The following is a 20,511-nucleotide window of genomic DNA, read 5'->3' as shown; positions in this document are numbered from 1 at the left end:
ATTGTCAAAGAGTGCGTGTGTGTGGTGCTTACAAAGTTTGTATCGGGCCTTTCAGTGATTTAAAAAGTGCTTTAAAAGTAGTTAAAAACTGTTAAAAGGACTTAAAAGTGTGTTATTACAATTGGATCAGGACGGAACAACTCACAGGGTAAGCTAAATCAACGATTACGTGTTTTTTTCCCCGAACACAGTGATGTTAGTTGTTTATTTTTGTTCCTTGGTCACCCACACAACACAACACCGGCTGTGGGCATGGTGTTTTTGTAAAGAACCGCTCCGTTCGGCAATATTATTTATTGACAAGATGCTTCCCTATTTCTCGATTAATTTTGTCACCGGAATTATTGAAATGTCAAAAATTTCAATGATACGTTGTAGCTCATACAAATATTACACTCTTTATCTTATTAAGCTCAACACAAACAACGAATACTTGGCATAAGTTTGCTTTAGTATCTGATATACCTAACATTAGATGTTATTATTCTATTGAGATTGGCACAGCATCAAGATTATGAACTTTTTAAAACAACATTTCATTTTTCAATACTGTATTTACAAATTAACACCTTTCAGATGAATATACACTTTTTAATAATACGATTTGTATGCCTTCCGATGGGATTTTTATAATTCTATTTTATCATTTACAATTTTACACGAATATGGGATTAGGTATATCTAATTTTGACCGAACGCAATTTTGTTTTTTTTAATGTCAACTAGGTACATAAGTAATATATGGATAATACCTGAGTATTTTTAATAGTATTTTCCTCGTATATGTACCTATATATTACAATATTACATTGATTTTAAACCAAACTAGAATTAATATATATTATAGTAGACGTATGTAATAATAATATGTACCTACATATTCATTTAACATTAAACTTTACTACAGTCCTCTAAGTCACATACCTACCTACATAATACTAAAACACTTTATTTATAAAAAATCAAATAGGAGTACATACCTATGTACATAACATACTTAATGAATTATGTACATAATAATATTATGTACATAATTATGTTACATAATATATCCAGCATTTTGTATTATTTCTCACATACGTACACAGTCCCGCCGCTAGTGGTTTAAGGCCTCAAACCAAATTTGATATCCTAAAATTTATTCAACAAACCATTTAATTAGTAGATGAATATTAGCTACTTTGTTCTGAAAAAAAACTGCATTCTACAAAAATATTTCCGTTTAATTCGGTGTTATTATGTATTTTTATGCTGTCATACCCACAAAGGATGTCGAGATTACGGCAAGAAAAACCCTTTAATAAAATTGATCATTATTGGAACCTTGCCGAAGGCTGTATTTTGGCACTCATTAATCGCTGTATGTAATATTCATCTTCAGCTTGTATCGATCCACTGCTGGATGAAGATCTCCCCTAGCTTCCCCACTCGTCTCAGTCACTAGTTCTTTGCTGCCACGTATATCTATGTGTCAATGTCAATTGTGCGGCCACAGTCATATTTCACGTGAGAACCACTGGTCTAGGTACCTATATTATAGAACACAATCACTCAAACTGATACATGCTTGTACAGGGGAAAAAACGATTAATATTAAGTAAGTAGGTACATATAATTAATATGTGTTTTCACCCATCTTCAATAATAATAAGATTAGAAAGAGATACTACTCATTTTACAAAGTACGACGGCATTTAAAATTTACGGTTTTATTTTGTCGTTTATCGTAGGCAGCGTTGCCAGAGGTCCCGATTTTTGAGCAAAAAATATATTGTCACCACAGAACAGATTAATAAATATAATTCCGATATGCTATACCCCAATACACTACATTTCGACGCAGAGTTTTGAATGTGTGAGTGTCCTACGAAAATGAAACAAACATAGATGTGCAATAATGTGTTTTGCAACCTTCAAATACACCAATATTGAGTGAGCGTCCGTGCATAAATCGAGAGCAGTTTTCAGAAGACCGACAAGCGTATTCTTGACATGTGTTAAGTTTATCCCATATTCTTCCACACTCGACTTCGGCTGCCTGTTTCTTTCACACCCGTTAGGTATTTCAGTTCCCATTATTTCTGAGTTCACTGATTGTCCCCCTCGGGACAGCTAAAATCACCATTATTCAACAAATGAAAATGAAATATATTATTCAATACAGACAGTTAAATGCTTCAAGTACGAATAGGTGAGTGTTATGAAATATTGTTTAATATTATTATTTTCATAGTTAAAGAGTTTTGTAGTTTGTGTTGTGTCATTTATGATTGATATTGTAGAAAATAAATATTAGAAATATTAAACTATGCGTTTTTTAGGTTGTCCCGCTTTTTGCTCCTAAATCCCATTTTTTTATATAGTAAAAATCCCGATTTGGTAAAATAATTATCTGGCAACGGTGATCGTAGAGGACCTCAAAATAATTCATGCCTTGAGCATACAAATCCCTAAATTCGCCACTGTCAAGTTTTTTTAAAATATATAAAACGGCGAATAAGTTTAGTAAGCATACCTACATAATAGGTGATTTTGGTGATAGAATTTCTATGTCCCTATCACCTTATTACCTACTATAATACCTATGGTTTTATCTATATATGTTTCGTTTTGAACTGTTTGGCCTTCGAACGTGGTCTATTTTGGTTCCATTTTATGAAATACGTACACACATGAGTCGATTTCTAACAATGATGTTGTGTTTCCAAGAAAATCTAAATATTTTCCAAGTACATACTTATGTGCTGCAAGTATCAGAATTTCTTGCAAGAGACAATGCAATATGTACTTATTCCATTTTCAAAATAAACTGTACAATTTTTCAATGTTTGGATTCGATATGAAATTGTTTGTTTAATAATTTGGATAAACAGTAAACATCTTTAAAAACAATAATAGACAATATTTAAAAATAGGTACCTACCATTTTTTTTTGATTTTACCGAGGCCTTGACTGCGACTCGCTGTCATATCGCCTCTTCTATTCTAGAAGGGGATCCGCCGATCGGGTTCTCACTCCAATTCTGTTACAGAACAATTTTGCCAAGCTCTTACGACCAATGACATTATTAATGGACGACGCACTCAATACAGTAGCTAGCAAGTAAATTCGCGCATTCGCATGTATAGGTAGACGTCACGCAATTTCCATTATGCGATATCACGCATCGGGAATTTATAGCAATATGACCTTTATTGTAATGGCGTTAGAGCAGTATTTCTAATGCCAATGTTCATTTGAGCGAACCCGTTTGAACCGGAACCATTCGGCAGACCCAACAAAAAGCATCAGGAATTTATAGCAATATCACCTTTATTGTAATGGCGTTAGAACAGATTATGCCATTAGGCAGACCCGACAATAAAGTGAGTGTCATTTTTTTTCCAGATGATTCGTCCATATTAATGTCATTGCTTACGACCCACCGCCAGGACTCGTTTCAATTCGTCGACATTCTCAAAGATTTCCGCAATTCGCAGCTGTAGATACCTACTCTGTGTCGTTCATATTTAGGGCATTATACTGCTGTATGTACAATGTCCTCCAAAACATCACATTCATCGCAGAGCTGCGAATCGCTTCATCCCCTACCATTTTAATTATTACATATTACTGTATTCTTAAATTATTTTGTTTTTAGCAGGCGAGAGCAACGAAATATTGTTATTTTGTTTTAAAGCAATTGCGCAGTCGTAAAACTGGCTGTGATCTATAAAATTTCTATCCGAATTATATAAATATATATTTGCGAACATTCAATATGTTCTGATAAAGTGTCTTGTATTTTTATATGTATGCATTAGTGTCCGTTTAAGTCATTCGCGCCGCGCTGTCTCGCCTTTTAGATATTTCGCATGACAATATCGTGACTGTCTCTGGTTACCACGCAGCTTTCCTTTCAACTCTATTAAAACAGTGTATCATCTCTCCTAAATATAATGTCGTGCGGCTAACCTAAAAGAATTTAGTTATTTACAAAATTAATGTAAATTGTAAATATTTCTTTTTGTTATCTCGATGGACTAATTAGTTTCATAGGTTATCTTTGTTTAAGTAAGTACTTATTAAATTAAGTTCAATTTAAGTATTACAATAATGTATATTAATTATTGTTCACTTATGTACCTACCTACTAACTGAATGAACTTTATCTTCATATTTTTTAATTGCATCACGCGCGAATGGCAAAAAATAATTATTGAACGCAATTGGTACATAGGTACATTAAATTATTTAACATGCACATAATAATAAGAATCTATAATTTAGTAATAATAATTACAAGATATAAAGAACTTTTTATATACCTACCACGTTTTTAAATTTTCTGTTGAATCATATACACTTGACTTGACTAAGGTCAAAATGGAACTTTTATTGCATTTTCAAAGCATGAATCCTGGACATTCCTTAAACGTTGTAGATAATCTATTTATATAATTTTGAAGCCTTATTATCCTTTATATTTATTTTAGACATTTGATGACTGTATGAAGTATTTTTATTACATAAAATAGTATTCTTTTAAACCTCTCGCTCTAATGTTTTAGAATATAGTCATATTTCAGTACATACATGTGCAGTGATGTTAAGATTTATTAAATTTATTAATTTTTAAACGCATTTATAAAACCATTAGTATAATTTATGTCGACATTATTATAGTGAAATATTTACGATAAAAAATATATTTATAATCTCTGTGATCCCAAGTTTGACAAGAATTAGGCATTTTATTATTCAAAAAATGGGCAACATTAACACATTTGAAGATAATTCTAAAGATATTGATTATAAGCTATGTCTTTTACCATTCAAATGTGATAAACATCCTACGAATAATGATTGCTTTATAATAATTATTGACCTAAGAATAAGGTAGTGTTTTTTTGAAATACGCCATTTCTTTTGGCATTCCCCAGTGGTTAAGCTACAAAATACGGCCGTAGCCATAAATTGACAAACGATAAATGAACTAGGGAGTCAGAGCATGCTAACGCGCGTGTTTGAACATGTACCATTTAAAAAAAATCGGTTAGGTACATGTTCAAAAGAATTTTAAAAGAATACTATTTTATGTAATAAAAATACTTCATGCAGTCATCAAATGTCTAAAATAAATATAAAGGATAATAAGGCTTCAAAATTATATAAATAGATTATCTACAACATTTAAGGAATGTCCAGGATTCATGCTTTGAAAATGCAATAAAAGTTCCATTTTGACCTACGCTGAGCACGTCCGCCCTTAAACGATCAAAAAAATTTGTACTTGATAGAAATAATACTGAAATGTCATTTCATATTGATTTCCATAGTAACGCACGTAAATATTAATAATTTAGTTGCTAGGACCCCAGACCCCTAGCAACCAATAATAGTAAATATTAATATTTTAGTTGCTAGAACCCCAGACCCCTAGCAACCAATAATAGTGGATTGGATTACGGATTTCTTCCGAAATAAGTTTTCATACAAAACAGAATTGACTGAAAATGAATTCAATTCTTCTTAAAGATGGCCAAAAGTATTAAAAGAATGCATTGTCGTCGTGTTCTGGTATATTCTAAGAGTTTCAAATGTCTAGCTAGTCGGGAAATTAGTTAAAAATCTTCAATCGTCCAACACAAATCTTGGACAAACAAGAAAAAATGTGTACTGGACACACAAGAAAAAATCTGTATGGGCAAACAAGAATACGAGCTAATAAAAACGTGGTAAAGTTATATATCTCCAACGTTGTCATTATCCGGCAATGATTAATGTCATTGTTATCCGGAGTCATTCCATTGCCCGATGAAAGCCTCCCCGTAAGATCCTTCCAATCTTCCAGGACCGAACCATTTTATTGTCGTAGTGAAATTCGTATAATATACGAATGGAATATGGAACAAAATTTTTGTCAATTTAGTAGATTGAATGGCAATTAGTAACCACAGTTAAGTAGCAAACTTACCGGCAACCAGTGTCGAATGTACTAAACGGTTTCACGTTTACTATGACTGGTAAAAAACGAAATTTAGAAGAATTGGTAAACATATAAGAAAATTGCGCCAAATATGGCAAATTAAATTATTCCTTCACCCCTTAGATTAAGTTATAGATACATACAAAATGATGCAGTGTTTCCACCTAAATTTTCAGTACCTACCAAATCATTGAATGAATGCAGAACTATTCTAACTCACATTTGAAATATTTTATAAAAGTGTTCTTTGAATTATCCTTATTTATATTGCGACATGTATGCATCATTATTTTCATCAATATACCTAGTCCTAAAATATTATGTACTTATACATTTATCTGTACAAATAATAAATAACTTGAGCAGGTTGTTTCAAAGAACTCCCTTCTAAAAATTTTCCAATGTGAGTTAGAATAGTTCTGAGTTATTCGGTGGTTTTTAAATAAAATTATGAAAACTGTCACGAAACATGGTAATTTTTTAATCATAACAATATTTTATTAAGTACTCATGCAATATACTTAACCTATGCCTGCAACGTTGTATCGTCAAAAATCATCTGCATCTTGTGTTCCCACTTGGCACCGACTGTTAGTTGTTCATCTCAAGTGATCAAGCCTCTGGGCAGCGGCTGTCAACCGTTTACAATATTTACATAATTTTGGCATTGGTCGTTTTGTTGCCATAATTCAATGAATACGTAATATTATTATAATCTTATCATTTTTATTATACCAAGATTACCAAGTAATCTCTACCAATATTAGTGATTGTGGCTTCGTTTACATTGGTAATAAAAGAATACGTAGGTAATCTCAACAACATGGAACATTTTTATATCGCAATGTTAACCTAATAAATTAATTCAATTTTAGTATTTTTATATTATTAGGTAAGTACCTACTTTTTTCTTTTATTTTGTTAACTGTCAATTCATGGTGGAACTGCATTGTATTGTTGTTTTTAATTAATAAAAACAACAAGTACCTACTTGATTTGATGGTGTTAACTGTCGATATATTATTTATGGAAAAAACATTCTGTTAATTAAAATAAATATGTACCTACTTATAGGTAGGCAAATTATTAAAATTGGTTGGGATATCAGTAAAAAATACCTATTACAATATTGTAATTCATGTTTTTAAATTGGTTGTATCATTATGTATTGGAAAATTAGACCAAGCTTTTTATATTTTATAAATCGACTATTTAAATTTTTTTTTATGATTTTACCGAGGCTTTGACCTCGACTCGCTGTCATATCGCCTCTTCTCATCTAGAAGAGGATCCGCCGATCAGGTCCTCACTTCAATTCTGTTAAAGAACTTTACAATTCTGCCAAGCTCTTCCGTTCTACCCACCGCCAGGGCACCTTTCAATTCATCGACATTCTCAAAGATATCCGCAATTCGCAGCTGTACTCTGTGTCGTTCATATTTAGGGCATTGTACTGCTATATGTACAAATTATTTTTCATTGTTTAAACATGAAAATGTTGTAGCAATAGAGACAATAATATTATCTTATGATTGTCTTAAAAAGGCTTATTGATATGAGTAAATCTAAATTGTACGTATTACATTTAGCTGTAGGACAGTTCACCGTGAGATTTTGTGCCGATACGAGACGGCGGTATAGCATTGAGATCAAAAAATTACGCGTCGATCGCGAAGGATTCAAATGAAATATCTGAGAATAACTCTGTCATTAACCATTATTAACAGATATTTGACAGGTACGACTTGATACTTACGAGGGCTTACCAGAATTTTAAATAAAATATACTTAATTTTAATTAACTTACCTACTTCTTTCTTCTATCTTTCACTTGTATTCCGGTGGTTGTTATTACGTATTTATGGTATTTTAGGTAAGTATTAATGTTTTATTCAGACACGACTTATTCTCAACATTATATGGTCGTAATACATATATTTGCGATACAACATCTCACGGTGAACTGTGATGGGTATGTACAAAATTTTGGATACATCATTCATAGATATTTTATTTAGACATGGATATGCTCTTAGTACTACACGGCCATCTAATTTCGATAAATATCTCTCGATGAGTTGTGATACGGCCAACTGCATACGTATTTATAGTACCTACCTAAAACTTGCTATAATGATTTTTGCTACTAAATTCCTTTGCGGATCTTGGTCTCGTGCAGGAATTTTCTCCATCCCTGATGATCCGGTGTCACATCCGTGATTTGGCATGGCTTCCTCAAATTCCTCGTAGTCCATTTCGTAAGTCACTTGCAACTCATTCTAGTTCTATTCTGCGTGTTTCTGTCATTGTTTTACTACTACTACACTACTGTCATTGGTCCTCATTGCTTGTTGTAGTAAATTAAAAAGAAGACAAATGCTGATGATGGGATACAATAAAAATATACCTACCTACTTCGTATTTAGTAACGAAACTAATGCATGTTTATATTATTGTCAAAATTTCATGTTTTCATCAATCGTGCTTGAACACTTGAACACGGTCAAGAATACTAATCCCAATATCTAGGGATTCAAAATTCTGTCTGTGATTTGAATCCATAATGGCACCTTTTCTCTACTACCAAAGTTTTCCAATGACTACCTTCATATTTTTTGCATGCCACTGGCTCGGTTTACATGTTTATAATATTTTTATGAGGGTTGTATTTTTTCCCAACAAAGGCTGTGATTTTGTTCATCGTAGAAGTTTGAATGCGTCTCCTACCTCATAATAATTATGGGGGTGTAAAATCTAGTCTCTTCAACCCTAACGGGTCCCGTGAGAATTATTCAATTGGTAGGAATACGCAAAAATATAAGGGTTAACGTTTATGAAATGTGATACGCTTATGTAGAGTATAATAATGCTTCATAACTTTACTATCTAGTATCAATAGCCTAAGTTCATAATTTTGCACTCTGGCTCTAGGATGAAAATGATCTAATATAGGTATTCTAAAAATATTTTTCTCTGTATATTTATTTATTACTACATAATATATTAATACAAGTAAATATCATTTGATCTAATTTTATGCGATGTAATCAGGCAAAGAGGCGTATCAGTATAGTAAATAGTGCAAAAAAGTGCAAAGTTATAAAACGTACATATAGGTACTCTAGTTACACTAGTATTAATATTGTTATTCATTATTGAATAAAATACTAGCTTTTAATTAAGTACCTATACATTTTGTTCAGTAAATAACTACTGTAACCCTGGTGCCTACTTTCTAATGGACGACAGAAAACTAATCATCGTGATTAAATTTCGAGGGAGTGGTTGGTTTGTTTGAAAGATAGGTACCTACCAGAAAATCCCGCGCACTCACTACATGACATTGTACACAATATGCTTTTACATCATTATAATATATAAATGTAAAGTGTATAGATTATATAGCCTTTTTCTTCTTCTTCTTGATTGTTCCCTCATGACTGAGGATTGTGAGTACTGTGGCCACCTTGGAATTTTGTAGTCTATTGAGCCACCAAACCCTTCCTCCCCTCTCGATCTTCTGCTTCTCTTTGGGCAGAGTGAGTGCTGCCCCTAGTCATCTCCTTCATTTGGTAGCTCCAGCGCTCTTCCTCTGCTTCGCCTTCCATGAAGGCAAAACCATCAGTCTCCAAGTTATCTGGTCCGCACCGAACAATATGTAAAAAAAAAACAGCAAAATGCGTCTCAGACATATTGTCATAAGCCGTTCCTTTCTACAGTCTCTGGATGATTGACTGGTTTGTCCTGTGCTCTACGATGAAATACGAAGCATTTGGCGCCAACACTAAATTTCGAAGGCATCAATTATTGCCTTCCGCACCGCATTTAGGCTGTATAAAATAAGTATCAATAGGTACTGTGGTAGTAACTGTAAATTCTTAGTAAAATGATTTTTTATTTTAAAATACACAGCTAATCTTGTGATTTAGATTTATGTGATAAGTATCTATCCCTTATAGATCATCTATCCCTATTATTGTATATTTTAAACTGGTGTTCCATTTTTAAATCAACTCGAATAAAATCAACCTTAGGCATACTACATTAATTCAGGTCGTTCTAAGCTTTAAAGTTTATCTGTAAAACAGCCAGTAAATGGTCACTATTAAATGCACAAATCGATTTATACCTAATTATGTTGTATGCTAATAAGCCAAGGGGTTGTTTATTTAAATGTGATAATTTCATAAAAGGTCAGGTACTTATTTCGATTTTCGTGTTGAAAATATGCTAATACCTATTAGTATAATTTACTGAACGGTAAAATGGTGGTGTTAGCACGCGACTGAATTGCCGAAAGGGGTATGTTTTCAAGCCAAGATTCTAGACTCAAGTCCCTGCGTCAGAAATTATTATCTACGTACATCCATATTTCAAGTTTTTAAACATTGTTTTATATTTTATACTTACGTCACGTTACGTTACGAGTTATATAAAATCGATGACTTACGTGGCTTTTGAACTGGCAATGCAGAACGTTGAGAAGAATTAAATTAGCTTCCTGAGACCTTCATCCGGCAGTGGACAGATCCAGGATGATGATGAATACAATTATAATATTCCATAATAATGGAATTCTACCAAGTAAATTGTATCTCGATGAATGTCAAAGATTGGTTTTCGTCTATCTATTGGAATACATTTTGAAAATAGCCGATATACTGGATTATTTGTTAGGTTGGGTTAGGTTATCATTCTTGAATTCATGAATTTTGCCATGAATCGGTCTTAAAAATTGCCGCTGTTCCCGCCTGGCTTCCAGTAAACAGACTTGTACCCAAAGATTCAATTATTAATCAAGTCTGGAGGAGCATCAGTCGATTTAAAACAGGAAAATCTTTACCAAGCAATCATAGCATGGTTCGTCCTTTCTGAAGACAAAAATATAAGTAGGTATAGGTACATAGGTTGGTTAGGTTACACTTACAAGTTACAGTGGTTAGGTTACTGGTTACATTGCTTTAATTATCTGGCAATCGATTTACTATTATTTCTGTACATACAGAACACTCCATCTGTAAATCTAAATTAAGCTGAGCTGAGGCTACAATAATATTATGTATTTTATAAGCCAAGTAAATATGGAACGTTACTGGAATTTACTTGGGTACAATAATAATTGATATGTATGTGTGCATATCTAGGTACCTATATTGAGTTTTACAAGTAAAATGACGTGTGATCACCGTTGTCGATTCTTGGAACTGGCTTAATTCTTTGGCTAACGATTATGCCGTTGATTTTGGTATCTTTAAACTTATATAAGAAAACTCGATTTGCTAATTTAAATTAATTTGAGGTTACAAATAATAATCATACCTAAAGATCTACCATCGTAAGTTGGCAGCCGGTCGAATTTGAAACTAAAATTGTTTATCGAGGATAAATTTGTTATAAATGCCATTTAATTTTACAACATGTTTCTCGAATTATGGATTGCATAATATTTGTACAGAAATCTACTACCAATAATAAATTATAAATTACTATTTTTTTGTTAGTTATGGTAAAATTCTCAATGTCATACTAGCGCCCTCGCTGAAACGCCAATTTATGATGGTAGATCTATACTATGTATTTAGTTAGTCATGTAAATAGATAACGTTCAAACATATTCATGCTTAATTATTTACATGACATCGACGTTATAATTAAAATAATTATTGTTATTGAACTATTTCACTTGTCAAATACGACCTTATCTATGTACCTACCTAAGTAAATAGATTGCTAAAATGATGATGGAATCTACCTACTTTTATTTATACTGGGATCGCCTGGCAACGTTGTGTTTGAAATTCGAACGTTTGCGAACAGATTCAGATCGGGTCGGTGCATCATTGCACCGTCTTTAGCAGAGCTTCTCAACATTTCAGTTTCTTCATAAACACACTAATAATAATGATACTTATAATATTTTAACGCAATAAGTATCTATATTAATCTTCGATATTGTTATTTATCTCGTAATAGGTACTGTAGTTGTGAGGTATGTAAGTATTGTATTCTATTCAGGTAGTTTTTCACACTTTATGATATTGAATTTATACTGTCATTCATCGGCTACGTGTAAATTGTCCGTTGTATTACATTTCGCCGTAGCACAGTTCACTGTGGGCAGTCTTGCTGGAAAGAGATGGCCGCATATAATTGAGATACAAAATTACGCACTGTTCGTGGATTTATTAAGCCGCATTTAGACCAAGCGAGCGAAAGTTTGTTCTTCCCCCCACTCCAGCGAAATTCTCACGCTTTGGTTTTGCTTATATTTATTGCAATATTACGGGTTGATTGACTAATTTAAAAATGGTTGTAATTGATAATAAAATAACGGAAAAAAAAAGAAACTGACGTTAAAATCAGCCACTTGAAACACGAACGCTATTTATAACAAAATAATATTGAATTGTGGACATATCGTCATTCTGAAATATCATTTAGGTATGTCAATATTAATAATATGAATATGGCAGCATGTTGTGAAACACTGGCCTACGCACAAAAATTAATACTGCACCGACCGTGGAGCGACAGCTGTTCGGCTGTCGTGAATCGTGGTGCCGTCAGCCGGTGCATAGATGCTCGGGACAGCGGGGGAGGGCGTGGGTGCATCTTAGCACAGCTTTGTGTTATCAAAAGACTCGAAAGCTTGCACTTTCCAGTTGCGAGCGGGCTGTCAGATTTTAAATCGGCAGTCGATTATTATTACTATTTATACCTATGTATTTTCATTGTATTACTCAAAACCGCCCATATACCAAATATTAGGTTTAACTTCCCACTACAATATAACAACATAAATTTAAGTATAAACAGTCCAAATCAGGGGTACCTAATCAACCTTTTTATATCTACCGCCCACTTTTGTATCTCTGTTGGTAGTTTTCTAACCTCCCATCGATTCCATAGTTATGAAGTAGGGAAGTAACTTTACTTTATAAAATTTATAAAGCAGAGTTACAACAACTCAAAGCATATAATAATATTTACTTACCAAATATTCTATGCCAGACTTTCGCTAAGTTTCGCAGAATAAATCTTTATAAAACAACTTAGGTACTGAAGTTAAATCTATAATTTTATTTATTTTTTTGCATACATAGAAGCATGAAGTCTGATGAAATTTAATTATTTATGAGATCTCTGTGGCTGATGCTGCGAAACTAAATACTGGATATCTGGCCCAATTTTTGGGAGGAACAAACGAAGGTCTCCTCTTTCGGAAATACAAATAGTATATTTCTGAAATTTAAATGGTTACGGGGAATTTTATGAAAACATAATGATTTTTTTTAAAACCCCTACCGCCCACCATGAAAGCTGGAACGCCCACTAGTGGGCGGTAGGGACCAGGTTGACTACCCCTGGTCTAAATTAATATATATAAGGTTGGCATATTTGACGATGATAAAAAGGGACATATTTCATAATGAGCAGCCGCCCCATAATCCCATGCCGTATGGTGTACGATTTTACAAAATAGGAGCATAAAATGTTCATAGTGGAAAAAGAGGACATATTACGCATTATTCGTTAAAAATGAAAAACGATATCGGGCAAAGAGGACGTCTGGGAACCCTAGATAAGGTTGCTATGAAAATAATAACGCCATTTTATGCACCATACGATCAGTGGTGGGTTTCGGGATTTGCGGACTCGCTCATTCAATAGCGACATAATTTGTAACCTTATGTAATATTAAACCCAAATGAAACTTACTTGTCTTGAAGAATAAGAGTGTCTCCACGTGCTAAATGCAGTATGTAAATATATTAAAACCACTCTCTCCAAGAAATCCTGCTCGATCGTATCCTGTAATAAGTTGATCTAATGTCATTAGACTCATTAGTTTACAATACTTGGTATTTTTGGTAACCCTAATGTTATTAGTTTACAATACTTACTCTTTTTGGTAACCCTAATGAAGTAACGAGTGAAACACTGCGCTGTCATTATGTCACGAAGTGGTAACTTGTGGCAGACAGTGATGCAGCAGTCAGACGCATCACGCAACTCCAAATGGTTCAGCTCAATCTTTCGTTTGGTGTGCCAGTCCCACATAATAATATATTTTTTTATTTAACGACTAATCGCGTGTCTATACAAACTTACTGAATTGCTGGAATTACATTTATATCCAAACATCTCACCGGAATACGATTGTATAGGCGAGCAAAAACAACGTTTTGAAATTGGCTCAGCAAAAAATTATAATATAAAATATTTCCTATTTTTACGATTCATTATCGTCCAGTGGCGTAGGGTACCCGTTGAAGGATGGTAGACTGTAGTACAGGCGTGCATACAGAAAGAGGTATGGGGAGTCCGTTGGGAAAAAAATATTCGTAATAATAAAATTTATCATTGTATTTTTGGTACAAGTTGGTTATGGGGAAGCCAGGCGGGAACCGCGTTAATTATCATAGCCGATTTTGGCAAAATTGATGAATTCCAGAATAAAAACCTAACCTAACCTAACTTAATCTAACATTAACTAACCCAACCTAACAAATAATCCAGTAAGTATGTCGGCTATTTTCAAAATGTGTTTGCCGCTGACTTGTACCTACCGTTTTTATGCGACAGGGTTAATATCTACAATCTAGGACAGGGGGGGGGCAAACTTTTTGGATGTAGGTAGATGCAAGTAAAATACCATTTTTAGATATACACTATTTATTATCACGAAAAATAAACATTACAAAAAAAATAATGAGAAGAATGAAACTGTTGTAAGTACATTTTTTTAACATTTTTTTAAATTCAGGTGTTAATTTTGTAGTTGATAGTCTCAAAACTGCTTGTAAATGGGCATCGGAGATATTTGATCGTAAAGAATTTTTATTGAGGTTCATGATCGAAAATGTTTGTTCACATATATAGGTTGATCCAAAAATAACGAACATTTTTCTTGCATAATCTTTAAGTTGGTCGAATTTGTCTGAATTAAGGGTATTGTAAAATTTGGAGATTTCTTCACGACGTGAATTCGGCACGGCAATTCTCTTAAATCAGTGTCACACTGCAGATCAATAATCTCAAGTTGTAGGTCTGTCGGTACACTATCAATATCTATTGAAAATGGATCGTATGCTATTGCTAAACTTGTCTCAATTTTTTGGAAGTCACCTAATCTTTGTGAAAAATCGTCATTCCGAGCTTTAATAATTTTACGATATTCGTCAAATTTATATTCTGATATTACATTCAGCATCTTCAAAGTTGGAAAGTGGTCCACGTTGCTATTTGATATTTGTCGAAGGAATTACTTGAGTTTTAATTGAAATCCATTCAAACTTTTTACCATATCATGGGCATATATTTTTTTTCTTTACAACGCGGAATTAAAAGTATTTAATACTTTGGACGCGGAAGACGCACACGGTGCGTAATGACCAGGCGGCCGATCGATGTAATTAACGTGCATTTTAAAGGGGGCAATTAAAATCTCATTATCTCTTCAGCAGCGAAAGCGTTATTAAATGTGTCACGATGTTCAACGTAGAAAATAGTGGTTACATAGTATGAGACAAGACGCAAGGAAGACGTACTGAGATAATACATTTACGAAACAACAAATTCTTCAAATTTTAATCTATTGTCAATATTTTTTAAAAAATATATAAAAAAAAGTTGTTCGTAATAAGAAGTACAATTAATGATGGCGGGCCGCAAAAAAACACCCGGCGGGCCACATGCGGCCCGCGGGCCGCAGTTTGCCCACCCCTGATCTAGGAGATTATACTGACTTCAGTATTTACCCCCCATACTACCACTACATTTTCCAGGTACATTCCATATACCCAGACACACGGTATAGCGATGAATACCTAACATTCTGTTATAACTACCTGTATTCACCTACTAGTTATTGCGACCTGTCGCATACACAGCTGGCAATAGAATATGCGTGGCCTAACATGAGTAATTATTAGAATCGTTAGTGTCCGTTTGTGTCGTCCGCTCTCTTGTCTTTTGGGCATGGCGAGTCAGAATGCGTGTCTTTTATACACACATGCCTTCAACCCTTCGAGAAGACAATTCGACTGTCAAATCATCTTGGTTACGAACTTCAGTTAAAAGGTCTTGAATAAGAGGAAGTGTTCACCTAAATAAATCGTATTTTGGTAATTCCTGGGCGGGGGCAGGATCTGATAACAACCCCCCCCCCGCCCTTGTGTGCGCGCCTGCTGTGGTAGGTAATTATAATAATTATAGTAATTATAATAAGGACTTAGATACAGTACATCCTAAATATAATACTAACAGACATGTAGTGCTGTTGGTTTATTTAACATTTGAAATGTTTTTAGGTTATATTTATTCATTTGATGTTGATTTGCTTTTGGATGAATCTGGTGTGATTAGGTACATGAAATTAGCGTCAAGTGAACAATGAATGGTTTTAAAATAATATGGTAATACCTACTTGGCCATGTTTAGTGTTATGTTATCTGGAGTCCTATTATTTCAGTGTGACTGTTTTTTTTAATGATTTCTAAGAAGAATGATAATAAAGTAATGCAACTCTTTAATAATAATATTAATAATACTTTTCTGGGTAGGTATCTTCTGCGTTCACTTATTTAAATGACAATAATATAATTATAATATGTCAACATATTTTTCTTATCTAAGTTTTAAATGCCTAACCGACTAAATAGAAATACTGCTACAGTATTTTATCAACCTTTCGTTTTCGTAACGTTTTCGTTTCACGCCAAAATTTAGAAGGGACTAGGGATTGTAATACCGGTATTCAATTATTTATCGATACCGAAATACCGTTATTTTCGGTATTATGAAAGCATACACGTGTATGTTTTTTGAAAATGAATTTAATGTTATTTTTCATTACTTACCTACTAAGTAGATACTATAATATATATTAAATTTAATGCATAAGTTTTATGCTGCCAAAACGCAAATATATTGAATGAAACCAACAAAAGTTAAATAATATTAATACAAAATCCCTCAAAAATATACTTATAGAATTGTCGCGATGATTAAAATATTGTAAGAATGAAAACACTCCTGGCAAATATTTCCAATTATTCTATAACTATTGATCCAACGTTGATAGTACCTACATCCAACATACGTTGAATTTGATAGAGATTTTCCTCTGCCCGGACTAATAGTATTTGTAAAAATTAGCTTTTCTAAAATATTATGATCTATAGTCTATACATTATGTATAAAGGTCAACATAATAAATGTAGGTAGGTTGATATAAAATGGTATTTTAAATAGATTTTAATGGTTATATTTATCGATAGGTAAGTAGGTACCCACTTCTTTTTTTCTATAATATGTTTTGACGAATACCTGTATTGATATATTCATTCGGTATTGCAATCCATAGAACGGACCATCCGAAGAGTTACAACCGTTCACAAACTTGTTTAAATTATATTAAAATAAAAAGATGCTCATTTCTCACAAACTGACTGTAAAATATTACCCAAAGCATAACAAAATTCTTGCATTTATTATTTTGAACATTGAAAATATATTGTTATTTTTTATCTTAGGGAGCCTCTAAAGCAGTCAGTGCCAGGCAACAATTTAGCATCGCTATGTTTCTTTCTTAAACGGTTATATACGATTCTAATTTAACACTTCTTGGACATAATCACCGGAACACTGAAAAAAGAAGAAAAACTCATTGCAAAAAAATGTATAAAGAAATGACACTTTTCATGGCGAATTGGAAATTACTCAATCGATTTTGGTAGGAAACCACGGAGGACTCCATATTATATTATGCAATCTTTGGATCTCTATTATCATCTACTGAAATAAATATTCATCAGAGTCACCACCACCGTCTTGCGCTACAAAAAGTTTTCCAAAGTGGTTGTTCTCATTAAGGCATTTTTCTCAGCCTTCACAAATTACATTTGACTTAGCATCAAGTAGAATATAGTTTGCGTGCCAAAGTCCTAAAGTGCCGAATCCTCGACAGTAAGCCGGCTCGCACATCACAACTCGCCTTGTGTGCCTGACGGCCATAAATTAAAACCTTCGAGACTGCCGGCGAATGTTGCACGATCACAACCTCGCACATCTGCCTAGCGCTGCTAGCTCTAGCTCTACCAAACGCAGAGACACCGAGCGACAGTCTGGAGAGAAATGGCCGATTCGCCCGATTCTGCAGCTGTGTGCATGCGCGGAGTCGATATTGGCCGGACATCGACATGCAGGCTTTGGCCAATGCAACTAGACGAATGTCGCAGGGTCGCAGAGTTGCAGTTTCATCGGCCAATCTGCGAAACTCCATTTGATAACGTTTGTTTCTTGGTTTACGATGACGTCACATCGACGAATTCGTCGTAAGACGCATGCGGCGAGTTCTGATGTGCGAGCCCTCTAAGCCGGCTCGCACATCACAACTCGCCTTGTGTGCCTGACGGCCATAAATTAAAACCTTCAAGACTGCCGGCGAATGTTGCACGATCACAACCTCGCACATCTGTCTAGCGCTGCTAGCTCTACCAAACGCAGCGACAGTCTGGAGAGAAATGGCCGATTCGCCCGATTCTGCAGCTGTGTGCATGCGCGGAGTCGATATTGGCCGGACATCGACATGCAGGCTTTGGCCAATGCAACTAGACGAATGTCGCAGGGTCGCAGAGTTGCAGTTGCATCGGCCAATCTGCGAAGCTCCATTTGATAACGTTTGTTTCTTGGTTTACGATGACGTCACATCGACGAATTCGTCGTAAGACGCATGCGGCGAGTTCTGATGTGCGAGACCTCTAAGGTGTAGGTACATAAAGCTATCTAAAAAAAATCTTGGAATTTAATCTATTAATTCTTGCCTATTAATTGGTACACTATTTGATAATAATACACGTTGCTAAATTTCCGTCTCTTAGTGAGGAATTTCAAGTGTAATTGTGAAATATTTACATTCCTTAGGATATGAGATAGATAATATTTAAAAAAACTGATGCGATATCCCGCGTTACATAATATTGCAAAGAGTGCATTTTATATTTAAAAAAATGATATAATGGTATCTACTGATGGTAATCAAGCACGTACCCAGAACAATAATATGTGTGGGGGGAGGGTCTAATTTCAAACAATTTAATATTCGGTTAACACCAATATGGTAATTCTTGAATTGCAATCCCTACTACACAGTTACTTAATATTATAATGACAGCATTTAACTTTGTTAACTACTTATCATAGGAATACTTTATTTCTATTATGATAACTATCTATTTACGATTTTAATGCCACCGGAAAGAAACGTTTACCCGAATTATCGTTTTTTTTGTGAAGGACACCGTTACGTTGATAAATAAATTTATTTTAAGAATTATGCGGCGAGATTATTATATAGATTCTTATTTATTAAAGCTCATTCAAGGATGTACGAAAAAAATATCTAAATTATTAAGAATGTTGCAAGGCCGGCTATAGACAGACGTAGTTACCATGGTAGTGCAAAACAGAACGTGACAAAACAGAACAGTGACAAAACAGAACAGCCAGAGGAAAAAAAATATTCATTTTTGTGGAATCTATTTATTAATTAAATATTTATAAAACTTAAGTTTATAAATGAAATAATAAACTGTTTATTAGGTATATAATATATATTTTTTTACAATTCGTTATTAATGAAAGTAATGCATTTTTTTAATAGCTTGCCAGCGATTATTACTAGCCAATGCTCATACAGGTCAGGCCTTGAAGTTATAAAAAAAAAGTGTGAGACCCTTAGTAATCGAGTGGAATAGTTGTGCATGATTATCAAAATCAAACATATTATAAATTGAGGTGTTTACGCCGAATGGCCAACATGCAGTGATTACATTATAAAATTTTATATACTCTACATATAAAAAAATGCATTGTTTTCAAAATAACGGTTTTGTAAAAAAATGTGTAAGTTGTAATAAACAGTTGACGATTTCACTTAAAATTTGAAAATTTTAAAAATATTGAATATGTATTTAGATTTACTTATATATATATTTCGTTTATAAACTAAGTTTAATAAGTATTTTATCAATTATAGTCCACAAAAATGAATGTTTATTTTTCCCCTGGCTGTTCTGTTTTGTCATGGTATAATACGTATTCAATAATTAATAAATAAATACGACAAAAATGAATGTTTTATTTTTCCCCTGGCTATTCTGTTTATCTTTATCGTTTATCCCATATTTTGACACACCCGAGATCTGTAGGTACTCTCACGAGTCACGAGTCACGAGTGATAATTCGGTTAAAATAAATAAAAAGGATTTCAAGTTATACACATTTATATTTTTATAAAAATCGATGTTTTTTAAAATATATATAAAAAAATATTAAAACGATGAATTAGTCAAAAATCTACACCACATAAAATCTAAAACTTAATAAACTAAATTTTAATGATTATCATGACCATAAAATATAATGCAATAATAAGATTTGACCCTGCAACGAATTCACATTTTATTACATTTTTTTACAATTGTAAGTTTATCTTTAAGTTTAAAAAAAAATAAAAAATCTTTTTAATGTTTTCGGA

At 33.4% G+C, this 20,511-nt stretch overlaps 1 protein-coding gene across 1 annotated transcript in view; it reads left to right on the top strand.

Annotated features, from left to right (window-relative positions):
* Window positions 1-20,511, top strand: part of pnt (ETS transcription factor pointed) — a 429,327-nt gene continuing 408,816 nt past the window's right edge. The window contains exon 1 of the mRNA XM_085948067.1: window positions 1-148. The gene's annotated coding sequence lies outside the window, so the exon portion shown is untranslated. The remainder of the gene's footprint in view (window positions 149-20,511) is intronic.

The sequence above is a fragment of the Rhyacophila brunnea genome, unplaced genomic scaffold, assembly GCF_057557595.1.
Source record: "Rhyacophila brunnea isolate RB1 unplaced genomic scaffold, BYU_Rbru_1.0 scaffold_20, whole genome shotgun sequence".
In the NCBI taxonomy this organism is placed as follows: Eukaryota; Metazoa; Arthropoda; class Insecta; order Trichoptera; family Rhyacophilidae; genus Rhyacophila; species Rhyacophila brunnea.
The sequence above is the reverse complement of the archived record's forward strand: the minus strand, read 5'-3'. Positions and strand labels throughout refer to the sequence as shown.